Source organism: Stegodyphus dumicola, chromosome X2 (assembly GCF_044657685.1).
Source record: "Stegodyphus dumicola isolate Sdum_Otavi_A_Nest chromosome X2, ASM4465768v1".
Lineage (NCBI taxonomy): Eukaryota > Metazoa > Arthropoda > Arachnida > Araneae > Eresidae > Stegodyphus > Stegodyphus dumicola.
In genome coordinates, this window is record NC_140781.1 from 196,860,774 (window position 1) to 196,886,497 (window position 25,724).

Here is a 25,724-nt window from a genome sequence, read left to right on the forward strand (position 1 = left end):
TCCTTTATACCAAGGCGGATATACCAGGAAGAGTCCTTACATAAAATTTTTTGTCCTACATTTAAATTTTTTTTTTAAATCTTAACTCATACCTTTTATTCGTTAAACTACGGTTTTAATTTAAAATCGGCGAAAAAGTAAGCTTAGTTTGGCAAAGATTTGAATAAAACTCTCGATTTCGAGGATAATCAGCCAGAAGTCCCTCTTCTTTAGGAACAAGATGATGGCGCTAATACGCAAGTTCCGGCAACTAAGAAATATTTTACGCGTAATTTTATATTAAGTACTTCTTCTAGAGCGTCCTGATATATCGTCTAACAGTAGGCCTTTCAAAGAAGTGAGTTCTTCAATCCTTGATAATTTTCCTCAATTAGTTTTACATCTTTATGAATATCTTTATGAATATGAATTTCCTTTCATTCGGTGAAAGCATTTAAATTACAGGAAATTTTTAAATACGTTATAAGGCCAGGATCTCGTTCTTAAGGATGTGATCTGCCTAAAGGAAGAGATGCCTTCGTGGAGGACTTTCTAATTTTAAGGATGTGAAACAACCTTATTTAAAATTCGCTCTAGGAAACATCTCAACGCCATCCTTGTATGCTAACCTTGAAGTAGTGGTAGACCTATCGCAGATACTCTAGACCTGTTTTATCATATGCAACCTCTTTTACCATTGATAGAAAATCATTCCCACCCTCTCCTTTCCAAAATTCGAAAAACTCATATTTATACTGATTTAGATTATTTTTCAAGTGTTTTTATAAATTAAACAACAAAAAGTATAGAAAATGTTGATAAATACCAAAACTTGAATAAAATAGTTTCTTATGTTTATAAATTAAATACTACTAAAAGTTAAATAAAATGCAGACCTTATCCCCCCCTCTGAAATCATGAAATTTCCCCCTGGTTGAGAATCCCAGTTCTAGAAACTTCGAGAGCCAACATAATCACCTCCGACTTGTAAACCCTATGTATATTTTCCTCTTGGAATTCCTTTCTTTAGCAGTTTCTCATATAAGTTATTTTGTTGAGCTAGTTTTCTCCAAGCTTCCATGAACCCTTTCATCAATCAGAGTTTAATATGAAGAAAAGGATGAGTAACTTTGCTTGAGTCTACACTAACAAAGGATTCTGAACATAGCATATTCATCTTTTACATTTGCTGCTTTCTTCCAAATCATGCTTCAACATAATCTTGTTACGCAGCTCTACTGTCCCATAAATTCACGAAATAACAGTGCTCGATAAAATCTTACTTGCCCACCAATATTGTATTATGACTTCCCGATTCTAGTAAATAAATTCATATTCACTATAATTTATTGATATTTTCACTTAAGTGAAAAGAATGTACAATAACGACTGAGTGCTTTGAACTAACACTAAAACGCGGAACTGCCTCCTAATTTTGTTTAGAAGAGTCTAAACAAAAAGTCACTTACCTAGATTATAAGCAACCGACTTTTCAAGGAATATTTGAGTGGCATTGATAATAAAAAGAAAACGGATTTAAAAGTATTAAATAAGCGTTATTCATAAAAAGAATGTAGTGCAAAGATACAGGCATGCGCAATTTAAGAAAAATCAATACACCACTGAAAGTGTGCGTGGGGGGGGGGAGGGTTGTCTACGTTGGGAAACACTACCTGCCTGGAGATAAGATTCATTACACAGACATGATAGAGAAAAGTTACATGCATTTATATTGGACTTTTTGCAAGAATGTGTATATATCGTTTTAAAAAAATATCACGAAATTAACCAAGTAATTCCATAATTCGACTTAATTAATAAAAAATTTGAAACAAAAATCTTAAATTTCATCGTGTAAGCTTCCGATGAAGTGATTGATTATTACACGGAAAGTTTCAAGAGCTAATTTTACTCATTTATGATGCTGTCTACATTTCAATATATCATTCTGATATAATTTATGAGGCAGCTGCGAATCAAATAAAAGTTTTCCAGAGCAAAAGATGAAAGATCTGGAAGCATACTTATTGCTACAAAAGAATAAAATGTCAAATAGAAAACCTTTTAAGGGAGAACTACGCGTTTCCGCGTAAAATATTTCATCACATTAAGGCTAGCAAGAAGTGCAAGGCAAAGAAAAGAAGTATGAATGCTGTGTATGTTTCTGGCACAAGATACCGTCTCTTGGACATTCAAAAAAAGACATAGCCATAAAACGATAAAATGAAAAAATGAGCGAAAATATCGCGAGTTAGGGAAGAGGCGCATTTCTAGCTGAATAATCATGTCAACAAACAGGAATGACAGCACTGTAGCCCGTTACTTTAAAACAGCCGTAACGACCTTCCCCTTCCCTCATTCAGAATCGTAATGTGTCATCACCGTAAAGAAATGATTTTAGCAAACTAGAGGATTCGGTTGTCGCCTAGACGGTATAGTGGTTAGGGAAGCCTACTGCGGTACCGAAGGGCCCGGGCTCGAATCCCGGAGAAGACATGGATGTTTGTATATGTATAGTGTCCGTGCGGCATGGTGGCACTCTAAATATGTGACGAGCCAAAATTCCTCTCGTGTGGATTGGTGGGAGTGGAGAGGGGTGGGAGGATCTCCCTCGGGTCTCCCCCGGGGTGCTCTCCCTCAAAACTGGGGGTGGAGAATATAGAAGTCCAACCTCTCTTTGGAGTAAGCTCTGGCAACTCTTGTTCCATGTAATATGGACACGACAAAAACAAAGAATTAGGTTGTCTTCTGCGGCGGTAGTTACCATGGTTACAAGGCAAGCCAGAAAGGAGAAATGCCATTTAACTGTTTATTCTAAAGTGACAAACTATACAGGATACAATATGCGCTGCACCAACAAATATCTACTGCGTGATACCTAAAATCTTTTAAGAGGGTACCAACATCAGACAGAACTATTGCCCATTTTTGAAATGAGAACATGCACCCAAACTCGTTCGACAGAACACATTTTACCCAAGACGAAGCTCATCATTACAGAACGGAAGATGCTTTTCTTAAAATAACATTCGATGAAAAGTTAACTGGAATCAGATGTACAAAAATTACGTGGAAATTTGGATCAAATGTGCCCAGGAAGCCCGCACTGTAGTCCTCATAACCCTTCCGATTATTTAACATAAGCTATCGTTAAATATGTAGTATAAGATCGTCCCAAATTTAATCGAATAACTAAAACTGGCAATTACTCTCAAAATCAAAGGCTATAGGAAAATGGCGAAATCGTCTAATTACTGAGTTTAAAAACACTTTATACCATTGAACTGCAAAAGGCAAATATTATGAGAATTCAGAGCAATAATAATAATTATATATTTTGTAACCAATGAAAATTGATTTAACTTTATTTTCAAATTTATAAATGTATTTTTAAATTGCACTCTTTTTATTTTGTTCTTTTACTTAGAAGTTTATAATTATAATAGATCATTTAAACTGACGTTTATTATCCTTCAATTAAATGTCACACTAATAGGGAAATTCAAAATGACTGGCCAGGTCCTCTAGTGGCCGAGATTTTAAAACCGTTGAATGCTAATAATTTGATCCGAGTTCAAATTCTGGATAAAGAGCTGGCTGGTTGCATGGCCTTTTTTGCCGTTCTTCACATGTATAACGTAAATACGATCAACTTTGCCTTAGGAAGTCCACCATGAAGGCGTCTCTTTCGTTTGGCGAACAACGCCCGTATTTTTGCCACGTTCAAACACAAAATGACTGATTTTATTTCAAATAAGCTTATGTACGCATTTGATATATATAAGCGATAAAAAAATCTTAATTTTAAAATATCATCAAAGCGTTGTAATATGCTCTTAACAAAGTACTCTTGTTGCATTTAATCATTTGTATTAGACCTGATAAGTTTCACAGATAGCCTCCAAGGCCTTCGTATCTTACATGCTAAGTGTTAATTTGAAATACATTTATAATATGGTGTGTTGGCCTTTGTTCGAATGGTCTGCAAACCTATATTAACGCAAAACTCGAATTACTGTTGTTACGAAACTATAACAGAACGATACGTAAAAGCAGATGTAATAAGAACATAATTTTCGCTGCTTGCTCGATGTAAACGAACTCTTATAAAACCTGGACAGTTTTCATATAATGTATTATTAATCCCTTGTATTAATAAACTTCAGAAATATACTCATCTAAAATAAAAGCAATTATTTTGAAATACCTTGTATTATTCAGACAATCTGCAGTTTACTATGAAATAAGAACTAAAAAATGCCTACAACTTGATGTAAATTTGGAACGAGTGCAACTGAAGATGCAGAAAGGATAAACCATGCGTAACATTCTTACACGTAAAATTTACCTGTCTTAGAGTTGTATTAGAAAAGATTTAGTCCAGCTTTACAAAGAACTAAAGAGAAATGACTCTTCAAAACGATGAAAGATTCTAACAAACCAGATTAATACACATGCGTTATCATTTATATGCACATAATAATTTTAAATGCATTATGCTTAGCAATTTTGATACAGCCAAATATTCGACCAAGAACACAGAAATAAAAAAAATAAAAAATTGGATATGAGACGAGAATGACAATAAGTTCCAACACCCCACATTTCAACTGAATATTAGCATAGGAATAAATATTAATACACGGTTCCCCTTCTATGAATAAATAAAAATAAAATAATAAAATGTAGGGTTTCATAATGAAAGTTCTCTCAAACCAGCAATCTTATTTTCCCCAATTAAGGCCATAAATCAAAAAGTTACAAGAAAAACGGCTTTGGGGAAACTCTAAATAATGCACGTAAAGTTCCTGATTTTGAAGAAGCCAAAAACGTAATTCAAATTTGAAATTTATTGCAACTGCGTACAAGAAAGGAAAAACTGCATACCGCTGCGAATGAGATTATGCGCATATTGATCACATATGTAACACGCATAAATCAATCAAATGAAAAAGAAAAAGATATTCCACTATAAATAAATCTCGTATTTTATAAAATAAATTTCTGAGAGTTTCTTTTACTCTCTTGAAACTGAGGTTTTCCATTTCGAGAATTACGAGGGCCCGTTCAAGTCAAACGGGAACCTTTTTTTTTTTATCTTATAGTTATAATAAAATCGGATGTTAACAACGCGGTATGCTAGCATATACTCTAATAACGGCATGTAGTACATTATACGCAAAAGTAATTGTCTACTGCTAACAGCGGTGAACCAGTCCAGAGACAATTTGAATAGTAGATAAGTGTTCGTGCATGTACAAAATAGTGGATGGTAATGAAAATTTCTTCTGAAGAAAGGCGTAAAACCTGCAGATATTCAACAGAATATTTCATACCTGCTTTGATTATACTAAACATCTAATGCGAGGCCTCAAAACAATCTCTTTTCACTCAGTCTGGCCTAGGTTGAAAGGTTGGACACCGCTGTACTCAAGGGATATTGACTTAATATTCCGTCAAAGAAAATTATTGTACCAGCCCATTCAGTCAATGGAAGTAGAACTCGGGGCGATATGCTTGCCGGGTATGGATTACTTCAGCCCTTTCATCCAATAAAGTTATAAATACATTAAAATGATAATTTCAAAAGGGAATCATATATAGTCGTATCCGTATCCACGGTTCTACTTATCTGCGTTTCAGAGCAGCAGTCGCGAAGTTTTGCAAGATGAGCAAGCGAGGTAACTAAAATCCGGAACAGACATGACATTAGGGCTAATGTGATTAAATACGACAAATGGGTTAATGTCCACTGAGGAACATCAAGTATATTCTGACAGGATATCCCTCAAACTCTGAGCTCAAACTCCAACATGATGGTCATAAATATACTGGTAGACAGTCTCGTCTGTTAGGGGTCAGACAGTATTTGACTAATCTTACATCAGTTTATGCTTAAAACTCTATTTCAAGGCGAATCTCAAAACTAAGACAAATGATACTAAAGGTAAATCCATGGAAACAACAAGTGTACTATTGAAATAGAACAATAAATAATTCCATCATCTTCTGAAACAATGTTATTCTGTACAGCAGGGGTTCTCAACCGGTGGTACGCAAAGAAGCAAAGTATTTTTAACTATTAAATTCAAAAATTAAAACCCCAACATCCTGATTGAGTCTTTTCTCTAACACTCGTAAATTTATGCGATCTGAGCTTTTGTTAAAGAGTAGTAGTAGTAGTACTTTAGTAAAAGTTTGTTAAAGAATAGTAGTTGTAGTAGTACTTTGTAGTGATGGTACTAAAGATTTTCAGTTTTTGTTTAGATGGTACGCGTTAGTCAAAAGATTGAGAACCGCTGCTATAAAGTATAAGAATTAACATTATCAACAAGGCAGCCGATCCACTTGGGTAGACAGCATGTCGGTCAAATTGCCTCGCTGACGTAAACAATTTTGCAACTCGGATCGTGAATTTGGCCCTGGGATCTGATCTACTCTGGTGAAGGACCGACGAAAGGAAATTTCTACTGCCGCAAGGTGACTTCCTGGGGGTGCTATTTTAATATATAATTAAGTCTAAGGAAGACAAGTGATTCATCCCAGTGTTCAACCCAGATGCAAAGGGCACCAGTATTTTTCTCCCCTGATATCTATCTCATCTGGATAATTCTATCTTCGGATTTCAACATAGGTCAGTCCCAGTTCGGGACTCAATCATGAACTGGAAAATAAATGCAGGACCTTCTCCCCTGCTGAGTGACCATATACTACTCATCGAAGTATCAAAGTAAGGAAGACAAGTGGACCCTTTGGCAAAATGATAATATCACTTCCATTTGTGAGTGCAGGAAAGTACTGGCTGAAGTATTTAGTTGATACAAAAGATTTCACGCTTCCCGTGGCTGCCTTTAAATCATGAAAGTGAGAAATGAATTTTCTTCATTTTCCGCCTATTTATTTAGGGTTACGTTTAACTGTCAAATCCCCTCCATCCATAAAGTACAGGACGGACAACATACGGTAGGCATACTTTACACTGCTTAGTAGTCAGTGTTATGTACAGGATACTTTATTATATTATTTAAGTTGGTAATTACCTACTTGCTTAATTTATTAAACTTAATTGTGTATACTACACAAATTGTTTTGTAATGAGTTTGCCATTACCTGTGGTTTCACGGAATAAGTCTTGAAAGTATTACCCACAGATGCAGAGGTTACTACTGTAATTTTCTTTTTTACTTCCTTGTACGAAGTAAAAAGGAAGTATTGTAATCGCGAAAAACTTCAGGCAGCATATTTCAATCCACTTTGACCGCTTTCGAATGCAATTTAACGATGTTTTTGCGTGATATCTATACGTAAGGACAGAATAAAAGACTCTTTTCCTCCAAAAAACTAAAAAACTGCTTTAAAATGAATTCTGAAGAGAATTTTTCGTGGCGTCTGTACGAACGTATGTACGTATCTCGCATAACTCAAAAACGAGTAGCCTCAGAACGTTGAAATTTTGTATATAAGACTACTATAACATGTAGATGTGCACCTCGTATTTTGGTTTCAATCGGCCGGGCCAAACGTATATAAATATATTTATAAATATAGCCACTCTGTTACCCGGCTCAGTGATCTCAGTTTCTTTACTCTTATATGTTTGTAAATTGTACATTTTTTGCTTTAAAAATGATTGAATTATGTTGTTTTTTATTTTCCGGTTAAAGTTTTTATGCCTTTGGTAATTCTGGAAGCAATATTTGTACCATTATCAACAATTTAAAAGCTGTTTAAGTGCGGTTAAGTTTTAAATAACATGGCGGACATATTTGTTTACATTTGAAACAGGAGAATTGTAGATTTGTTGCCAATCTAGAGAGACTAAGCTTCGCAACACAAAAATAACGCCTTCATTTATTATTGCGAATTAAATCATGCTTAATCCTTTCTGGAATTTTTTCGAGGAAATAAATATTTAAGATTTACTTCGTAATTTTTAATACAGGTATTTTGAGTTTTTATGTATTTTTGCCTTGTCGCGAAGTGAAAACTGAATTAATTGAATGAGAACTACTCAATCGTCTGTGGAAAACTGTTCCTTTTTCGTTTTGTTTGCTTAATTTCTTTTATACATCGTTCTAGCTTTGTTATAGTATTTGAATAGAACATGTGGCAACAATTAGATAATTCTTTAAATGATATAAATTTTGTGCATTCTGAGTTATAATATGAACGAAATATAATACTGTTAAGTAAACCTAGCGCCAGAGTGTCGCTATGGTAAACAAAGTGAATTTTAAAGAATGCATTTATTCTATTGTGGTTTATGCGCTGTCGGCGAAGTAGGTTTAATTCAATCTAATAAGTTAAATGAAATGCAAGAAAAAATGCGTATAATTTAATATTCCGTACAAGGAAGTCATGTGGTGTACACATCAGATTTTTTACTGTATTGTTCCGTTACTTTTCGCCAGGCTTTAGTGAAACAATATTCTAAGAAACGGCTATTTAATTTTATTTAAATAAATTAATTGCAGCTACATTAAATGTATCAAAATATCCCCTTTTCCCAATATCTATAATTTAATTAAAATGCTCGCAAGTGCATTAAAAAGATCAAGATAGTATTTTTTCAGCACTTAATTTCGTACTAATCTATAAAACAACACATTACACCAGTTTAAAGATTGAACAGGAAGTGTCATGACAACAAATAAACAAAAAAAAAACCTTGATATATTTAACCTCTTAATTCGCTCCTATTTTATATACATCTTTTTTCACTTAAATTTTGTAGTGAACTTTGTGATTTTAGAAGGGAAAATGTGAGTCTAGGGTCCTGCAGGAAAAGTTCTAAAAGTACTTTACACATCCGTTACATTAAAGAATCGGCAAAATGTTTGAAATCATATAACAGCATTTATACAAAGCGTTTATTCAGAATTATATTTTTAGAATTAATGATTGTTTTGCTAAACTGATTAATGCTGATTGACACAATACAGGAATTCAAATAGGCTTTTCACTGATGGATTCGTTTAAAAAGAAAAAATAATTAAAGGCAAGATTTCTTAACTTTTTTTAACTTGAAAATAATATTTTGTATTAAAATTTCTAAAAAAAATGGATTTTTAATATTAAACATAAAAACTGAAGGTTTCAAAAGGAAAATGCAGTAAGAAATAGCATTTTGTTAGTAAGCGTTATTTACTAAAACCTCAGCGCGAAAAGAACCGGGAAGCCACGGTATCGCAGATGACCTTCACAGGGGAGAAAACTATTAAGGGCTCCAGTGGGTCGAAGTCATCTCACATAGCATCAGAACACCTAGATAAACAACACACCGTTTCGACAACACGCAGAGAGCGGTCTCTGGTTAATCAACTGGGATATCGAAATATTTTTGTAATAAGATGAAAAAATTAAAATCGTTATATATCTTAGCATAGTGTTTTTCCCCTACTTTATTAAAAACCAAATTAATACTTCAAGATGGGGGAAAAGTATATCCATAAACATGACATACAACACTTAAATAATCACACTTAGTCAAATATTATGTTAGAAGCCTGTGCCTTTAACTGTTGGCAGATACGACGTCTATCGTTTAGTTGGTAAATTACGGCAAAGCATGTGACGGCTGTTTGCAGTTGAGTGATATTTCCATGGATGAATTTCAAAAGCTTACACATAGAAGAAAAGCAAAAATCCCACTCAGCTAGTCTGTTCGGCACCCGTATGCCAAACTATTAATGTTTCACCACACTTTTAAAACATGCATCAGATATTGGACAGAAATTGTTTACATGTGGTTTGCTTTGGTTTGGTTTAGCCGACTGTGGCAAAGCACACCAGGGCTATCTGCCTAAGGAAAGGGATACCTTCGTGGAAGTATACAGGCTGGTATGCACGTTACACATGAGAAAACCCATGAAAACGCCCATGCAGCCAGTCCGTTCTCATGGAATCTCTCAGGTCGGAACTACCAGTGTTCAGCGATTTTACCGCACGTCTGCTAGTGGACTTGTTTAAGTATACCAGATAAGAAAACTAAGTGCAACTTTTAAAGGAGTGATATCCATAAGTGAAATACACTAACTGAAACTGTAAGTGTAGGTCAGCTTTTTTTTTAACCTTGTACTAGGCTAATAGAGTTAGTTTTAGTTGGTTGGTTAACTGATTGATACAAAGCACATGAGGGTTAATCTGGCCGAAAATCTTTCGTGGACGGTTTCCCTCAGGAAAACTGACTCACAATCTTGCTATACAAGACGAAAACCATGGAAATGTCATACATCCAGCCCATTCTCTGAGAACCGAATCCAGAAGGAACCACCAATGTTCAATGGCTTATTCGACCCAGACATTAATTTTGGAGAAACGTTCTACGCATTTTAACACATCCTAACGGAGATCTTTTCTTCAATTCAATTAATCGGAATTTTGCCCCGTTTTAAATGATAAAGAATACGAACTCTTGACTGAATAGCGCACTGGAGATAAAAAAAAAAAAGTTACGGTTAACTATTAAAATTGTTCTTAATTTACCATATTTCTTCAGCACTTTGTTATGCGATCTAAATTGAGATCGTAGCATAACTCCGTTCAAAAACATATGCCAAGGGCTCCGCCAATGAAATCAAAATTCCATTTTCATTTGTTATTTATTAAATTAAACATGATGAAATATTTACCTTCGTGTAAAAAATATTTCCAGAAGTACTCTTAAGGTATATAATTAAGAGATAATCGCAAACAAAACCAAAAAGCGGTATGTCTACTATTTATTCTTCCATACATTACACCATTTCATGTTAAAAATGAATCTGTTTAACTTGACAAAAATTTTAATTTCGAAACTGCATTATTGACTATACAATATAGCAAATGACAAATGAATTTTAAACAGGACTTTTGTGGTAACTAATCGTAGCGTTTATCTTATTTTCTAGAGAACTAACATAATTCAAGATCTTTTTCTTTCTCCTTCTCGAGTTTTATTACACAGTTTACATCGTGTCTCAAATAAAGGTTCTAACAGAAAATTATGGTCTACAATCACACTTTTTTGGGGTGCTCTGATACAAATTTCAATATGCACATAAACGCAAAAATAAAAATTTCATATGATGAGTTGATAACCTGTAGTACAAGCAGCATCGTTCAATTATGGTTTCTAAACGCGGTTTCTGTCGGAATAACATAGTGATTTCGGCGCATTTTGCCCAAGTGCTAATGTTGTATATGCATATCAAGTCAACATTTAAAGACTTATATTTAAAATAGACTTCAAAATCTCGATAAATATTCTCGGAATAAGCTAAAAACCAATCATTTAAAGTTGTTGGTTGATAACGGCAAAACAATTTTTTATTTCTCCCATTTATGTTAGGCATGGGGAAAACCGCGGGAACCTCACGCAGATAGACCGTTCAGCCAAAAAGAAAAGAACCGTAGACCAATTTCATGGCTTAAACATTCTGCTTGTGAGTAGTTACAGCAAAACTGGTACTCCCAAAGCAATAGACACAGTTTCGAATAATTTATTGACAGCAAATGCAAATTAATTGAGAAGTGCAGAAAGAAAAAAAATATCCGCATTTCTTTTGAAATAAAACATGTTGGATAACATTTTAATGTTTTCAAAGGTACAGGTAATAAAAAAACTGAAAGTTTTCGCATATATAAATAATATCAGGTCTAAAAAAAGTTCAACATGTATGCATTTTTCACTTCCCCCCCCCTTTTTTTTATCCGAACTTTCGTCGGGAAACCGAAGCAGCATAAGGAGGTGGACTATTTTTCAGAGAAAAAAAAGATAAGAAAGAGTTAAAAGAAAACTTAATGGTCGATAAATATTAGCTTTCTTCTTGTTGGGTAACATAAAGGTTAAATGCCTTTTACAAAGTTTTATGAATATCTTCATTTATAAGTTTAATTCAGCAAATATACAAGAATCAAATATTTGTATTTTGCACATTTGTTTGTAAGAAAGGGCAGATCCAAGCATTATTCTTCAGCATTTAACGAAACATGATCATCTATCAAAATTCAGACTGCTTATTTAAAATAAAATATTTTATGAATATTTTCTGAGTGCAATTAATGCACGCAATATCAGTCTATTGTCTTTGAACTTTAAGCATTACGACCGGTACTGATGAAAGTGGTACTTTGAATTCAGTTATAAAGTTATTTCAGATTTAGAGAGAACGTTCGTTGCATTTAAATACGATTTTTAAAACTCTGGGTAGCATATCTTGACATTCAAGGACAATGGCTACGCTATTATCATTTAAAAAATTACATACGTATATTTCTGTATTTGGATCGTGGAAGTATTCATGGTTCGACACAAATAGTTAAACAACACTCACAGATGACCGATTCATAACGTTATAACTACAAGACTGTGTTGCCAGTTGATATGAATGTCAAAATCACGCAACGCATTTGTATTTAAGATTTAGTGTTTACGTTAACATGCATTTTCATTCACCAATCTACAACATCTAAGATGTATTACTAGTTAACATGAAATGTCAAAATTATGCAGCGCATTTGTATTTAAGATTTAATGCTCACATTATTTTCATTCACCAATCTACAACATCCAAAATGTATTACCAAAAATCACTTACCTTAATATATCATTATATTGTATTATCCAAATCACAAAGTCAATATAGGTCTTGAAATCACAGCACTATTTTCTAATAAAGTATCATTTACACAATCAGGAGACATTTGATTAGTTTGTAACTGATTCACGTGCAATTTCTTCGGTTTCGCAGGATAGAACGAAAAATTTGATTTTTTCATACAGAACCAACTTGCGTGGTCTATATATTATTATACTGAATTTTACAACTATCAACACTCATGGTTTACAAAGAAGGCAGTTCAAAGAGAAGTGTTAAGCGAGCAGAAAATGAGATGTCCTCGAAAATCCAATGCAACGAACTTTCACAACCTGCGTAAAACACCTGCACCGCTAGACGAAACCGTGTCTGATTCAAACGTAGGAGACAGTCGTCATCGCTATGCTACAACCGGAGGCAACGTATAAGGGTTGCCATATGTTATCACTGATTCTCGCCAAATATCGCTAAATACAGCAGCGAAGGTTACAATATTTTGCACTATTTGCTCTTTTATGGTTAAATTGGCTGCATTTCATATTAAAGATTGGTGATGGTGTCATGTACGTCATTGGGGGGGGGGGCTTAGTTCTATTGATAGGAGGGTCAATTTAAAATGTGCAGTGGAACCACAGTCTGCATACTATTGTTAACCTAAAATTTAAAAATATTCCTGGAATAATAAACACCAGTTATTTTGAGATAGAAATAATATTTATTTTAAATCATTTTTGTGAACAATTTTGCAGGTAGAACAACCAGAAGATCAAATGTGATATTATATTCATTAGAAATTCAAAATGCTGCTTTTATTAGATTTTTCAGAGAATGCCCATGCTTAGTTGGAAAACTGAAAAATTAAGAAACGCACTTGGCTGTTCATGCGAAGTTTATCAGTGTTATATGTAACATGTATACGAATACCAGTTTCAGATAGAAAGTTCTCTACAGAGGCATATCTTTACTTAGGCAGATAGCCATCAAGTGCTTTGCCATAATTAAATAAACCAAACCATTATCAATGTCTTAGTAGTAATATTTGTTTTATAACTTTTACACAAAACCCAAATTGCATAATAAAGGGGATATTGCTTGGCCAAAACTCTTTTTGCAAAAAATTAATGAAAGCAATAGTTGTTTGTTATTTCCTCATGAAGGACTATTTTTAAAATGATACATTTGAGACCAGTTCTTATTAATTTTGACGATATTCTATTCGAATTTTAATAAAAGGGTTTTGCTTGGGTTTGGATTTATTTCTTTATAACAAAGCCCTCGAGGGCTATCTGCCTAAGGGGAGGGATGTCTTCGTGGAGGTTTTTCTAAGGGAAGCTGACTCGTATATACGCTACACACGGGCAAAACCATGAAAGCGCCCCTGCAGCCAGCCCGTTTACCGGCTTTCAAACACATGACCGAACTACCAGTATTCAGCTACTTTACCGCTTGGCCGCTGGTGGGCCAAATAAAGGCATGGAGGGAAGAAAAAGAGAAAAGAATAAATTGGAATCTAGAGGACGTCTGTTCAAAATGTAAGTCTTATGTTATTTTTATATTTAAAATATTTTCTCTTTAATTAATTATTTCTTTGTGAATCTGTATAAAAAAGTGAAAATGAAATTAATATCTTATTTCATGCTTACCAATGTTCTCTGCACTATCGAAAGAAAAAAATAGAAAGGAAAACTGGTGTTCTTCTATCACAGAAAGATTCATATATTTTTCTTTCAAAAAGATTTATCTAAGAAAATTTTATATTTTCTGGCGAATAGCTCATACCTTTCGATGCTATCAAAGGCGAAGGAAGGCAGAAATCTCAGGAGTTTGAATATTGTAGAAGAGGAGGAAAACCTATGCATTACGCTGCGTTATTTTTTGGTGCATTTCTAAATAAATGCTGAATATTTAATACATGATCATTATGATTATTTACAACTCTCTTTCCTTTGCTTAATTTCTTTAATGCTAAAATTTATTTACGTAACTTTTTTTTAAAATTCTGCTATGAATTATTAAATATTCTGTTGATTCACTTACTTACAAATGATTATCTTTAATGCATTCAATATAAATAAGTGTGAAACAATAAATGTATATATTTAATGAATGCGATTTTACTCCGCAGAATTTACTGGAGTGGAACTAATTAGAAATTTAAATGGAAATGAGAATTATAAATTTTAATGAAGATGAGTAGAATTAATTAGAAATGACTGGAAAATTACTAGAAAGATCTCTGTCTTAGGATGGATGTAATCGTAGAACACTTGTTTAGAAAACTGGCTAGAATTTATATTTCATATAAGAAATCAATACTTGTTTTGTTAAAAAAAGTGCTAGGGTGTATTTCAGTTTGTTTATTTCTGAATGAAGATTGATTTATAATGTAACTATACTATTAACAGGTCAGGTCTGGTGATTAAAATATGGCAACGCGCACAAGGACTATCTGCCTAAAAGGATGGATAGGCCCGCCAGCGACTGAGTGTTAAAGTCGTTGAATACTAGTAGTTCGGTTCGGGGTTCGAACTCGGCGAACAGGATAGCTCCATGGGCGTTTTTGTGGTTTATCCCATATGTAACGTGAGTAGAGCTAATTTTCTTTAAAAGTCCTCAATGGGGCAGCCCTCTCTTTGGCGATTACCATTGGGTGGGACAGCGTAATTTTGAAAAAAATGGAGGATGTCTTCGAAGAAGTCTTTCTAAGAGAAACTGGATCATATTCACGTTACACATGGGCAAGGCTATGAAAACCAACCATGTAGACAGCCTCTTCGCGTCGGCTAATTTGATTTAAGTTCAAATTAGCGCGTTTGATTTCAGTTCGAATCGAGCTCCCAGGAGTCAGCGGTCTTAATCACTCGACCACTGTTGGGGCACACACTATCTACAAAGGGATTTCTGAAAATGTTTGGTTTTCCTCGAAACGAAGTTACGTGAAATACAGAAGGCCCTTGTCCCTCAGTCCAACCGATATAGTGGTTAATAGCGTTGACTGCCGTACATATGGGCCGAGGTTCGATCATAGCGGAAAAAGCGTGGATGTTTATAAGTACACAGAGGCTATCTTCTCTATGTGGCAAGGGGCCATTCAAAATACATGGCGAGCCGAAAGTCCTCTCGAGTGTCTGGTGATAGGTTAAGAGATATGGGAGACCCTTAGACCCTTGGGGTGTTTGTTCTCCATGTAAATTGGGGCGGAGTTTAACAATTAATAAAAGTCGGCAATACCTATGTATCTTTGATTTTGTATTCTCTTATGCATTTCCTGGTATTACACGATGTCTGTAGGAAAATAAATTTATAACGATCCGCTTCGCACATAAAAAGTATTTATACATATAAGTTTTTTCCCCCTCTCAGTGTAATTCCCTCGCCGAGGTTATCGAATTCCTGTAAACTATTTTTATTATATAAACGTTTTAAATGAAATTTATAAAACCAGAGAAGTAGATGTTTAATAACATGAACTGAGGAGCACAGATCATTTAAGCTTAAATAAATAAATGATAAGATAAATATAAACGAACATCTTCGAAGCGAATTAAAGATATCCTTGAAGGAACTGGAGCATTGAATGTAGCATGGTATTTAATTACTTGCTGTTTTAACGTTAATTGGCTGCCCCTATCAGTGTGCCAATTTTTATCTGAAACTTTACCCTGGAAAGTTTATTAAGATGCGAATTATTATAACAAGTCATGGTGATGCAGTCTCATTTGAGAAGTTTTAATATTCTGACATTAATCTAAGGTTAATAGAAAGTTTATTTATTTTCGTTTTAAGTTACTGGACCACCTCTCTAACTTATACGAACACAAATTTTTTAGCAAATAAATACATTTATTTGAAGCGTTTTATTACAGTTAGAGATATATGCTAAACATACTAGACAAGCTTACAAGCTTATGAATAAATTATAAATTTTGTTTTATGAAAAATACATATTCCTAAAATTAATAATATGACTTTCTTTTTTTTTTTTTTTTTTTTTTTTTAAACGGCCGCACATTTGCTTGTTAAGCCTTCACCGGGAGTGGTCGAAACCATTTGTCATTTAGACGTCTCATCACCAAGAACGTTATCTATGGTGTACCATGAGGGGCTACTGAAGATTATACAGCTGCAGCCAAGCTCATCCTAGTGTGTAAATTACACACTAGGATTAGGGTTAGGAGCCAGACTCTGCTAAATATTATTTCTGTTGGGACAACAAAGACATTAGGCCATACTTTCTCAAAAATAAAAGTATTAAACTATCATTAATTAATATTTAAATTCGAAAAGTTATCAAATCGAATTTTTTGCCTGATTATGCAGAGTAAGTAACAAAAAAGATTTTAACATACTATTGGATAACTCAAGGCCGAACTATATTTTAATGTAGAACATCTTAGAACATTTACATGACAAATTGTTACATTGACAAATGTTAAATCATCTGCTGGTGTGCATGTGCATCGCCTCCACAGATCAAACGAAGTCTTGAAGAGAATTATCAAAGTAATACTTAAAAAGTCGTGATAATCTTTCTCTATAATAGTAAGTAAAGCGAAAGGAAAGAAAAGCATAGAGAAGTAAATCAATGGGAAAAGAAAAGCATGGTAAATAAAACAAAGTGCAAAATGTTGGCATAACGGAAACGTTTAAGAGTCTTGAAAAACTGAAAGTAACCCCCACAATAAACCCCCACAAAGATAGAGCTCTAAAAATGTGGATACTTGTTCAGTATTGGTCTCCAGCAGGTGATAGTGTTCCCTTCTCTTGCCAGTTTTAGAGCCTGACCTGTGCCACCGTAAAGATTATTCTCCGTAAGAGATAAGCACCTGACGGGGGAGAGAACAGATTAAGGTGTTTTGCTTCTAAATTGAAGACCGGGGAGGTTTGAAGACAATGCTGGTAGTCTCTCAGAATTCACGCATTTGCAAAGACACAATATCAAATTGAATAGTTAAAGCACTAGGAAATTCTGCTTTCTCATTGGACAGCCTGATTGTTCAGTGTAGTATGCAGCAAATGAGCAGCGTAGAGCCTAAAAAATTTATCTTCCTCGAGAATGTCAGTAAAAATGTTAGCTTCGGTAATTGGCTACGATAAAACGCTCGAGAGAGGCTATCTACGAAAGATTCGATTTGATTTGGGCAAATCACGTGAGCGCTATCTGTCCATACCTTCATGGAGGATATTCTAATGGAAACTGGCTCGAGTAAGACATCTGGAAAACCACAAATACCAGCCAGTTCGCCCGGAATCAAACTATGACTTTAAGTCGAATCAAACTATTACTATTAAGTCGAATCAAACTCTGACTTTACATCTCGGCCACTGGTGAACCTATTTATGAAAGGAAAGAAATGTTTTCATGGAAGACTTTCTAAGAGAAACTAGCTCTCATTTACATTATACATGAAAAAAAAATGTGAAAATTCCATACAGTAAGTTCATTTGTCAGGATGTCAGCCTGGATCAAACTACCAGTACGCACTTGTTTTGCTACTGGACCACTTGTGAACCAGAATTTTATTTAGTGAAGACAACATTGCGGAGCGAAGAGTTAAAGAACAATAAGTAAATATTTATATCCATTGGGTTATTGGGTTATGCCATCATCGACTCCACTAGAAATCTGAGTGGGGCATGAGGCTTGTGCCGTGTTAGAATAACTACAGTGCTATTGTCACTGTCGAATGGTCTATTTAATTTTAACTTGCATACATATCAAATACTAATAAATTGTTGTTTTCTTTTATTTAACAAGAGAATTTTACCAATGGTAACACTAGCTGCACTTATTAGATTTTACCAAAACTATATTAGTAAGTTTATAAAGGTTATCAAGACTTTTAAAGTTAGGAATTTTGTTTGCAGATTTGTTTTAAATTTTAGAAGAGAGTTCAAAAATTTCGCTTGCATCCAAGAAAAAGATAATATGAATATGCTTATAAAATATCGAAATATCTATAAGAACATAGAGATAAAGGATTGCTATATGCACGGACAAAATAATTATTAGAAAATAAAGTCAGCTGTTTGTTGTTAAAGGATAGATTAAATTAGGTTATTTGAATATGGCTCAGCTAATGGCAGCTATCTCTAAGAGAAGGGATGCCATCCTTGATCGCTTTGGGTTAAGGGCTTTCGATTAAGGACTTGGTTGTTTATTTGACGCAAAGACACGAGGACTATCTGCCTAAGAGAAATTCTTTTGTGAAGAACTTTCTAAGGTAACCCAGCTCCTAATCACGTTACACATTGAGAAAAACCCACGAAAACTCAAATGCAGCTAGTCTGTTTGTTGGTTTCCGAACCTGGATCGAATACCAGTATTTAGTGATCTTACCACTCGAGCCGCTGATGGGCTCACTTTCTACGAGATCTAGCTCATATTAACCTTACACGGGAAGGAAACCACGAAAAACATCCCTGAGGCTATTTCTTTCACTTAGTTTTGAATCGAGGTCGAACTACCCGCATTCAGCAATCTTAACCACTTGGCGACTGATTGATCACTATATCAAACGAGAGCATAGTCGTGTATGATTTTGTTTCAGTTACGAAATCCTAGGATTTCCGAAAACTCATCCTTTCGATTTTCAGATGGATTTATAATAATTTTGGACAAGTAGCTACAGCCTACTGCTCCTTATACATTGAGCATTTAATCAAATGCCATATTAATGCATGTTGTTTAATTAAATGGGTTACTGTATAATGCTATCCAGATATGATGTCTTATCTAGTTGCGATGTTCTTTTGATTCTGTTTTAGCAACAGAAACCGTCAAAAATCGTTCTTAATTAAGGAATTATTTAATAATTTTGTACTCAATCGCATCCTTTTACCTTTCTTCAGAGGTTCACATTTTATCGTGTATTTTTAAGGTAAGGTTGTAGAGAGAGACATTAGGTATTTTTGGAAGCAGGCAAGATGAAAAATGAGCAATCGCCTTCGCCGGGAATCGAAACACGGACCTATGGAATACCGGCCCAGCGTGCAGAACCACTACACCACGAAGGCACGCTAGGAAGGCGGGAGAAATACCTTATATACTCCCCCTTTTAAAGGGCCACTGGGGGTTTTTAGGGGACACAATCGCCAAATTCTGGGTGGGGAGAACCATCATCTACCACCCTTTTAGTTCGGGCGGCACTGTAGAGACATTAAGTATTTTTGGAAGCAGGCAAGATGAAAAATGAGCAATCGCCTTCGCCGGGAATCGAACCACGGACCTTTGGAATACCGGCCCAGCATGCAGAACCAGTACACCACGAAGGCACGCTACGAAGGCGGGAGAAATACCTTATAAGGTAATTAGCGTATCGTAACAAATCATAAAAAGGCTATCTAATTTAAAAGACCTTGTGTTTGCGGAGTAGCTGTGAGAGATATTGGTTAGCTCTGCCTTACACATATGGAAACTAGATACAGATTGAAGCAAGGCCAGCACCTCTGCATATTAGGTACTGCTGTGACTAATTAACCGTCAATTTCCGTCCCAGAGAAATTCCGAGGAAGAATACCTAGGAGTGCGATCCGAGGATCTCCCACACCTACCTCCAACCTCTCGGTAGGATTTCGGCTCGCCGTGTATTTTGAGTGCACCCTTGCCACACAGATACTATATGCTTACAAACATCCAGCCTTTTCTGGGATTCGAAACCGAGTCCTTCGGTACGGCAGTCAGGTCACTAACCACTATTCCGTCTAGACAACAAAGAATTTCCTATGTAGCCAGGCTGCTCTAAAATGGAACAAACCCAGGGTAACACATGAAGGGGCTTTAAAGGTATTTATGTAGTAAAATCCATTGCATAATTAACGCTTTTTCCTTTAAACTTTGTCTCCTGTTATATGTTTTTCTGCAAATACTTTTTTTTGTTGTTGTCGTTGTTGCTCTCGTGAGAACTAACTTGTGTGAATTTCGGTTACCTGTAACCCAGTTTGAGATCCAGATTTTAAACCTTTTGTTTTAAGCAAGTTGATATTTGAGAAGTATGAGTTGAGTCAGAGAGTCCAAGAACTAATCAGTTTTTTTAATTAATTTTGTTCCATTGCTTTATTATTTAGAGTAAACCTACTCAATTTATAATGAAACAAACTGAAAAGTTTGTTTGTTTTACAATGAAAACAGTAAATCCAAACATTGAGTAAAAAAATACCAAACTGTGAAACCAGTACATATTTATTTCAAGGGCATTTCCTGTCTAGGAGAAGACTTCCAAGTATCCACATTCATTGTTGGATAAAATCCATTAAATTTTGCGTGGTATGAAGAATTCTCTAAACTGACAAACCTAGCGAAAAAAGAAGCGTATTGACCGAAATTTCTAATAATCTGAATAAAAAAATGTAAGTAAATTGATCTTGAACAGGCAAGGCAATTGAAAATTTGTCCAATGTTCTGTTATTAAAGATATTCTATTAAAGGTAGATATCTGAAACAGAACATTTGCAGTTATTTCTAAGTTTCTGAGTTATTTCCGAATTTCTGAGTTATGAGCAGTTATTTCTGAGTTCTTATGTATATAATATATAGCATCATTAATTTGAATCATAACTGCTTCCAATTTCACATACGAGAAATTGTTTCAATCAGTAACCCTTAAATGCATGTAGTTGCCATTTGCAACATATTCATATTACTAATGTAAATTACATCATATTACTAATGTAACATATTACTAATGTAAATCACATCAAAATACAAAAGTTTAGCTTACTGCATAATGTAACTAATTGGATACATACTGCTCATTGTTTTAACCGCAATACATAAAAAGCGTATTAATTTTATATTACTTATAATTAAGAAGGGAAAAAAGTTAAGAAAGTTCTCATTCCTTCCTCAGGAGGTGTTTGAATTATCTTGCATAAATTCAGAATGAAATACAAGTTTGTCTTGGAAATGTGAAGAAGTACTCCTGAATAGTCTCCATCCGTACAAAGGCTTACACATTTTCAAAACTCGTATTTCTGTAATTTTTTAATATTACATATTTCTTGCAATTTCCAATTTTAGGTAAGAGCTTTTGTTCAAAACTATATAGATCTACTCGTGTTAACTGCAAACAGATTTAAAATTTGAATTGGAAAATATCAAATTTCAAATATTTCAAGTGTTTTTATCATCCGCAGTTATTTCCTTTCCTCATTTTCCCTTGGCATCTACCTTTTATGCTTGCTCCACTAGCAGCCGAGCGGTAAAGTCACTGAACCTTGGGTAGTTCGGGCCTAGGTTCCATTCCAGACGAACGGGCTGGCTGCTTGGGTGTTTTCGTGGCTTCTTATGTGTAACATGTATACGAGCCAGTTTCCCTTAGAAAGTCCTCCACAAAGGCATCCCTTTCCTTAGGCACATAGTCCTAGTATGCTTTGCCGTAATCTTAATAAACCAAACTAAGTTTTATACTAATGAATATGGTTCTTTTGTCATCCACGTGTGAAATTTGGTTTGACGTAGCGATTCTGCTGGGTCCGTCTTATATAGTTATTCAATAAAAAAAGCTGTAGAGATTTTTATAGGAAAGATATACACAAAATAAACAAAAAATAAACGTTAATTTCATCACTTGCGACGCAATGAGCATGCAGAAGAGCAAAGAATATACGTATTTCAGAGCATCCAGGAAAAGATTAAACACATAACTTCATCACAACCAAAGAATATCGGAATTCGTAAAAAATAAAATATGGTATTAAAAATCTATTATTTACTGTTCAGTATTACTTGCACTGCTTGAACTTGGAATATGGCAATAATTTTGAACAAAGAAAGGGGCAAACTTGGCTTTTGATTTGTGAACATGGGATATAAGGAGAAAACTGTTTCAAGTTTATTCTTTCCAAAATGAAAGAGAATATGCGTATGTCTGGGATGTCCCAAAAGCGTCCGAGTCGTAAAGTCGCTGAACACTGGTTTTTCGGTCCGGGGAAATTGTATACGAGCAGTTTCCCTTTGGAAGCCCTCCACGAAGGCATCCCTTTCTTTAGGCAGATATCTCTCGAGTGCTTTTCCAGAATTAAATAAACCAAACCGTGTTAAAGGTGTACAACAATTATCCATGATCTGCTCCGCCATAAGCGTTAAAGGTATGTTTAATGCTTGTAAAACCTGGAAAATATCTCCATACCAAAATGGATCTTGCGGAAATAATTAATATCTAATATTCTATGTTATGTGCATGAGATCACTATGTGCATCATTTCACATTTCATTCTGTGACAAATGTAATTCAGTCAACAAACAGTGAAAGGGAAATGAATTATTTGCCACGTATCGCTGTTCAAGATCAATTTACTTTTTTTTATCCAATGGCGGGCACTCGCCTATTCAGCACTGGCCAGGCGGCTACCGTTGCCTCCTATGAAAGGACAGACAAGTTACACCCATGCCTTCTCCAGGATGCGAACCCGGACCCTTCGGCACCGCAATAGGCAAGTTCTTAGAAACTTAGGTATGTAGGACTTTAGAAGGGCGCATGCCACCTATAAAAATACATGTACCAAGAGAAACTCTCCTCATGAAGAAATTTCTGTACCGAAACTACGCATTCTTATGGACAAGCATACAAAATAGCTATGAATAAAGTGTTCAGGCCTACCTCATTTCCACGGAGTATCCTTCACAGTAGAGGTAGCCAATTCACAGTAGAGGAATTATGTATTTCTTGGATGCATTTCTCTGCGTTGAACTTGCCTGAAAATTTACAGATTTTTTTGAAAGAAAGTAAAAAGGTTCATGTGCTATATCTATGCTATATTTACACTGTTATGAAGGGTTGAGAATGAACACACTATGGTACGCTTCGAAGACTTATGATAATACTGCATGTTGCATGATAATATGCAAATTAGACGAAAGTACCTATTTTGGCTGTGTTATACCCGTGTGTAATGAACATCTCTTCATACGATTGTTGTTGATTGCTGCCTTTACTGATTTTGTGACGCCGTTTCTGAACATGAAGGCATTTGGCTCCACATCTGCTGCATTTATGCTTTGTAATTACGTCTTATTATACTTTATTTGGTAATTAAAGCAACTGTGTTTTGTTATAAAGTGACTAAAGGAAACAATAGAATTTCCTCTTTTCAGTCATTAGTCGCTTATAACCACGATTACTTAAATCCGTATATAAGCGAAAGCGGATTTTTTTTTTTTTCTTTTTCTCTTTTTTTTTTCTTTTTCTCTTTTTTTTTTTTTTTTTTTTTTTCCCGTTTTACTCGTTTGTTAAACCCATGATCACAACGAGTTTATCTGTATGTTTATGACAAGAACTTTTCTGAATCTTTCTCTAAAAAGATTGATAATTTGATATTCACATCTATGGAATTTCAGGCAGATAAAAGAAAAACCTAATTTTTGTCGTTGTAACTTAAAAAATCCGTATTGATAAGGAAGGAATTAAGCACTAGTGTAAGACTGGTTACCTAGCAACGTCATTGGCAGTGCGTTCTCGAAAAGGAAGTAATCTAGGATTCTGGTGTACTCACGGAATTGCTTCATTTCTGGTCAAGTCATTCCTTTTTTTCATCTCCTGCACTGAAATATTTTTTCTCCTTCCCATTTCAGTTTTTTTAATGAAAAAGTTGGTTACTTTTTATTAATTTGTAGTTAGTTAAGACTAGCAACATACCCATACTTCGCACGGGAAAAAAGAAAATTATTTCCATATGAAACACACAGTGTCAGAAAATTTCATATTAATAACAACAGAAAAAGAGAAGTCTGAAAAAAGAATAAAATGTGTATAAAAATGTTTTATCTTGCACTGCTTTAGATTATAAGGTATTTCTCCCGCCTTCTTATCATGCCTTCGTAGTGTAGTGGTCAGCAAGCTGGGCGCATATTCCAGCGGTCTGTGGTTCTATTCCCTGCGAGAGCGTTGCTCATTTTTCCTCTCTCCTGCTTTCAAAAAGTATCTAATGTCTATACAAGATCAGAAATTTCCAACCCTTTTCTTGCATCGACTTCATTTAAAAAATGGTTTTCTTCATCGACTGCCTTATATTTTCCGACTGCCTTATATATGATCTTCCTTTTTCAATTGAATGGTGTGTTACCCTTTTTTGTTACATTCCTGTAACTTCCAGTTTCCACACAATCACTCCAGCTTCTAATCAACAAATGATGCATAAATATTAAAGAGTTTTGCTCAAGTCTTCAGCAAAACAAATTTTTACATTGTCCGTTTCCATTTTATCATCGTTCTCAGCATCACTCTCATCATTACAATTTTTACTGTTCTCTACATTCAGGGAATGAATTCTTGGATTCTTCGTCGTTTAAAATTAAAAAATTGTGTTCTCTGTTTCAGACATTTATCTATTACTAAACGTCATCTTGAGCAAACTCTTAGCATCCTATTATCTTCTGAAATAAATCTAGGAATTCATTGTCAGTTGGTGTCTGACTGTTAACGCTGCTTTATCTTTTAATACATGTAAGCCACATTTATATTCTAATGCACAATAATTAAGCCTTTAAAGTGATAAGAAAAGCAGTCGCTGATAAGAGAATTCGTAAATGTTACTGTTTTCGTTGTACCTTTTCTAATGTTACATTTTCCCAAGGATTTCTTTAAACTGGTTGCCAACTCAATCAAAAACGTATGAGAGATCTTGGCTGATACAAGCTCGGGTTAATAGAGGTTCTACTGTACTTGATAATGAATCCAGTACTCTTGTTGGAAATGGATTCAAACAATTAGCATAGTTATAAGAATTGCTAAAAAATATTAATTTGGTAATACATGATTTATAAAAGCGTAAAGCAGTGTAAGTAACCATTTAAGAAAGTATTCATAAAAAATATTTTATTTCGCAAAACTGTTTTCATTTTTTAGGGAATTAGCAAACGTTACGTATATCATATGATTATACGTAACATATACTTGCAGTTCTTTAAACTGACGGTGGGGCAGTGGAAATATCACTGAAACAACATATCGAAGTTTTTAATAACGTATTTTTCTGGGGAAAAAAAATTTCCCAATCGATGTTTGCTTTCTTCTGAGATGTAGAGGCATTAGGTTATTTCGAAGCAGGAGATCTGAAAAATGAGCAATGCCCTCCATGGAACTCGAACCACGAGCCTCTCGAATACGCGCCGAGTGTGCTGACCACTACACCACGGAGGCATGCTAAGAAGGCGGGAGAAATACCTCA

At 34.7% G+C, this 25,724-nt stretch overlaps 1 protein-coding gene across 1 annotated transcript in view; it reads right to left on the bottom strand.

Annotated features, from left to right (window-relative positions):
- Window positions 1–12,950, bottom strand: part of LOC146993004 (uncharacterized) — a 210,551-nt gene extending 197,601 nt beyond the window's left edge. Inside the window, exon 1 of the mRNA XM_085810132.1 lies at window positions 12,558–12,950. The gene's annotated coding sequence lies outside the window, so the exon portion shown is untranslated. The remainder of the gene's footprint in view (window positions 1–12,557) is intronic.
- Between the last annotated feature and the right edge of the window lie 12,774 nt (window positions 12,951–25,724).